Below are 5,624 nucleotides of genomic sequence, written 5' to 3'. Positions count from 1 at the left end.
ATACCTGTTCAAGATATGGAAACAACCCGCCCTAAACAGGGACATACAGGTGTAAATCATACATAATCATGATGTAAATGTCACGAAAAAACATAAACATCCATTGAGATTACTACTAGCCTTATACCAGAGTTTACTAATACATCCATAATTTACATACATTCGGACTTAGAGTAATCGTCATATTACAACCCTCCAAAAAGGACTTTCATCAAGTTTAGTACAAAATTTAGATGCTTACGTAAGTTAACCAAAATAACCTCCCCAGTCCCTTTATCTACTAGGACCGACGCACGGACGGACCTGAAAACAAAGGTTGTAAGATAGGGTGAGACATCTCTCAGTAAGGAAGAAGGAGTTACAACAGTATGTGACTGCATACATGCATATTTTCATTCAACATCTGGAATATAAATCAAATATTTTCAATACAGTAATGCATCAGGTACATCATTATTCATATTACAAAATTCCCACATCTGTCTTTCGACCATTTAATAATTTATCAGATGACCAACAGCAAAATATCCCTATAACCAGTTTTACCCCATGGCTCGGGTTGTGCACTGGTACTCGTCCAATGCCCTGTTCGTGCGGACACTGCCGAGTACCTACATACGATCCGACTGCCCCCATTGGCTCAATATCAGCCAATGGTTTCACCCTGCTAGCCGACCATCTTGGTACCCACATCGTTTAATACGTGTGGTTGCACGTGTACATCTAGCTATGATATCGTGCCGTATCATATAACAATGGTTTCATTTCACCCTGCAAAGAAAATATTTTTCAACCCTCCTAGGACTCTCAAGCTGTGGTTCCGTGTATCATAAATTCAATTTATACAAATATGATAACTTGCGCATTTCTAGTATTTTTCACAAATTCACATAATAGCATTAGGTTCAAACCGGTGTTTTTCCACTCAGTTTACCCTTCTTTGGTTACTGATGCGGCTCGGTGCATCACCAGCCTCTGTTTATTCACATTATCAGTATAACAAATTTGGAACTTCGTTCCCATATTCTATATCAATAGTATAGAAAATCCATTCATTTCCATATCAACATATATCACACAAGTTTAATACAAAAACCTGCTAAATGATAGAAATTCAATATACATAGTTTAACTGAATAAATAAAGGATTCGAGCCTCTCCTACTATAATATAAATACAAATAAACAATATTTGTAAAATTTGGAGATCATACGTTGAAATCCTCAATTTTACCAAAAATCGTAAAATCGTTAAACCGACATTTCTACTCGGTAGAATTTCACAAATAAGAATTTAAATCATACATAATAACATAAACTAGTTTTTTTTAGCGGTTTAGTTTTCCAAAATAGCTGTTGTAATCAAGTTCCCCTTACCTTATATTCAAAATGAAACTTCGTACGAAAACGGTCCAAAATGACAACCCGAGATCTTGAAAACCTAAAACCATAGAACATAATCTTACTATGTTTTCTATTGCTATTCAAATATCCAATCAAAATTAGGATCAGATTCCTACCTCGATTCTTGGGAAAATCCGAAACTCTCCGAAACGATGATCCGATCCACTAAAAGTGTAGAGTTTCCTCTTCTGATCCATGCAGTACCCTCCGTTTTTGGAAATGGAAGACGAACGGCGAAGGATCTTATAGAGAGAGAGAGAGAGAGAGAGAGAAAATGAGAGAGAGGAGAGAGAGAGAGAGAGAGAGAGAGAGAGAGAGAGAGAGAGAGAGAGAATGAGAGAATGAGAGAGAATAAGAGAATTTATAGAATAAATCCTAACTTAGCCCTTAAGTAATCTAAATAAATATCTCCTCCAAGATATTTATATATAAATATCTCAAAATATCTCTTTTCAAAATATCTTCTCCAAAATAATTTTTTTTTTTCGGGGTCGGATTACTACAACCCCACTTCAGGTTCGGGTCATTATAATTTAGGTATCAAAGCTTGTATTTATTATTATTAGAATTTTCGGGTCATCAAAATTGTGGTATTAGAGCCTAAGTTGTTAGGTTCCGTAGACTTTAGCGGATAATAATACCAGAGTATAAGAATGAATCTTGATGAGGGTAGGAAATGGGCAGATCAGGATTTTAGTGAGTCATTACTGGAGGTTAAGGTTCGAATTTGGGGTTTTCTCTTGCAGCCTAGAGGTAGGAATTCCGTGACGATTTCTGTGATTTTCCTGAAATGACGATTTCAGGAAAGTCATGACAAACTATCATCTGCTTTTTATTTCTGAGCGGTAAAACTGAACCTTAAATTGGGAACATGGAAGTTGTAATGCCCTAGAAAATTATTTGAATGGAAGTGTAAAAAATAAAAATATAATAAAAATAATATTAATTATTAATTAATTAATTAAATATTATTAAACTGAATTAATTAAATAAATAATATAATAAGATATATATATATATATATATATATATGGAAGCTTAATCTTTAAGCTTCTTTAGAATCCAATTCTCGCCCCCAATTTCCTCTTTCTCTCTCTCTCTCTCTCTCTCTCTCTCCTCAACTCACTCTCTCTTTTCTCGATTTCCTCGACCAAACGTGTGACGATCAAAGAATAGAAAATATCACTAGGTTCCAAATTCAAGTACCAACATTTTAACCGGAGTGGATTCGTTATTAGGCGTCGTAGGCACTACTCATGAGATAAGGTAAGGAGTACAAATTATGTCAGTTATTTTAGGAATTCACCCGGTTAAATCATGGTATATAACTACTGGAATATTGTATAGGGTAATCTGAGTAATTTTATGGGTATGAAAATAACGATTTATTTATTAAATTGTAGTATTTGATTAAATTATATTTTTGGGGATATTTTGGAATTAGATTGAACTGCGGGGTTTGATCATATTGGTGTTTTTAAATATGTTAGAAATTAAATTTAAATATGCAAAGTGGATCATACCCGCGTTTTTAGAATTTAACCAGGTAACGGGAGCGTATGAGCGATAGTAATTATTTTGGGATTTAACTGACTAAGCTAAAACATATGAATACAAGAATTTGTGCAAATGACGCAGGCACTACTTTAGGATTCCTGCAGGTATTTCTCCAAAAATCAGGTAAGGAGAATAGAATATGTCAGGCGTTTTTACAAAGTTAACTGTCTAAATTATCGTATGTGATTTCAAAAATGATATCTGAATTTTTATGGGTATACAGACGTATGAAATGAGAGTTTTGAAATGATATATATTTTGTGTAAGTTGGGTTGGGTTGAGTAAAACCCTAGAGATAATTACATCAATATTTTCGGCAGTTCATTAAAGTATAGATTATCAGAGAAAATGTGTGGCATGAGTTGAATATTATGCATAAATAACTTTATTAGTTTAAAGAATATATATATATATATATATAGAGAGAGAGAGAGAGAGAGGAGAGAGAGAGAGAGAGAGAGAGAGAGAGAGAGAGATGATTTTTACCATAGTATGACAGAGCTTTTTATAAATCTAAAGTGTAACCGAGTTTATACAGAGTTTTATATAGATTCTATACAAAGATATAGTGTTCTAGAACTACAGCGCCCCGATTTTCATACCATTTTTTTCTCTCCAATAAATAATAAATATTAATTAAACATTAGTCATGTCAAAAACTTTGATACCATTTAAACATAACTCGGCTTGAAGTGGGTGCCGGGTAAACAGTCATACAAATAGCCCTAACAGCTGAAGTCAATATTTATAAACCATTCAGAATACAAATAACCAGAGTTCTAACCATCCATATATATACATATACATATCTAACACATTCCTAAAAATCAACCAAAAACTCTAGGGGAATCATACATCCTTAACTCAAAACACTCACCCGGTCTATCAAGGTACCAACTTCCCTCTATCTCAGAGGTCTATCTTTTGGTCTGTCATGGTTCCCTGAAATATTTAGATATTTGGGCGAGACACATCTCAATAAGATGGAATAAATTATTTACAGTATGTGGTAGTATGAGTTTCGTTATACCATAATATACTCATTTCAGTGATAATACCATTTGAGAAAAATATACCAATTATACTCATAATCATATAAATATAAAACATAAGCTTTTATAAGCTTTAATTCCATTTTTCAAACTCATTCACATTCAACCCATATTTATCAGCGAAAGTTCCCGAGGATAGGAGAGATTATACGCCCATACATGTAGCGCCCCTCTACTCTGATATCGTTTGTAACCTTACCCAATTAACTCAGGTGAGGCTGCAACTGATACTTATCAGGGCACTCACCTTACTCAGTAAGCCCTCAGGCGGAGATTTTTACTTCGCCCTAATTATTTATGTTATTAAACTCGCGCTCTTTCATTTCTCATTTCCATTTCACATCTAGCTCATAAGTGTCATCGGTAACCAATCCATGTGTCGTTTGTAACTCATGGTTGTCTTAAGGATATTCTCCACGCCATGTTTCCCCCCACGGTCAAGGTTGTGCGGCCCAAAGGTTGGATCTAAACTATGGATGGCCTACCCGGTTATATCAAAATAAGAACTCTACATGTTCGTCTATAGTACGATTGGCCTGCCTACCCTAGACTGAACTCCAGGGGGGGCAAACTACCCTTCTCACTAGCTCAATCGACTATCACGCCACACTCTCCCTAAGATTTTGTGGTTGCACTAACACCTCGCTAGCAACGGTACTATGCTCTTTATCAACAACCGTCCATCACCACTCTCATTTCCAAATTTCATTATTCACATTTCGTATTCACATTTTAGTATTCACATTGTAGTATTCATATTGCAATATTCACATGTTCATACTCACATTCCAGTATTCACATTTCAACATTCACATTGCAGTATTCACATTGCAATATTCACATTTTCATATTCACATTTCAGTATTAGCCTTTCAATATTCTCATTCCAATATTCACATTTTCAGTATTCATATCTCATCTCATAATGGTATATATCACATTTCAATATTCTCATCATTTTCTATTTCTTTCTCATCTTCTCAATACATATTCCATTCTCATAATAGTATATATCTCATTTCGCGTATTTCAACATTTCTCAATAATACATATCTTCATTTCATATTTCCCTATTTATCATAGAAAACATTTCTATATTCATACTTCATATTCCATCACTTCCTAGTAAAATACATATTGGTATAATATAATTCATCGTTTCATATATTCCAAATCCCAAAACATCATAATCCAGTATGACTCGTATGCTACACAATTTTATCTGATATTCGTATCATAATAATTTCGGGCAAAATATCATATTCTCATTTTCACGTATTAATTCAACCAGAAGTTCTCAAAATAATTGTTATAATTTATTCCCCTTACCTGACTTACTGAGAGGCCTGTTAAAACCCAAATCCTACGGCCACGGTGTTCGAAACTTAAAATCCTGAAATTCACATATTTTCCAAATTAATCAACTCAATCCACAGAATATTTCTCATTTAGCACTTCCTAAGCCCTATATAATCCAAATAAACACTTAAATCTTAAAATACCTTACTTATCCTGATTTGGAGTGGTGCCCAAGGACTCCAAATCAACAATCTGCTCCAGCTAAGTTGTAGAGAATCTCCCCACGAACTCCGTGGTAGCTTTTGGTCATAAA

Source organism: Malania oleifera, chromosome 1 (assembly GCF_029873635.1).
Source record: "Malania oleifera isolate guangnan ecotype guangnan chromosome 1, ASM2987363v1, whole genome shotgun sequence".
NCBI lineage: Eukaryota > Viridiplantae > Streptophyta > Magnoliopsida > Santalales > Ximeniaceae > Malania > Malania oleifera.
The sequence above is the reverse complement of the archived record's forward strand: the minus strand, read 5'-3'. Positions refer to the sequence as shown.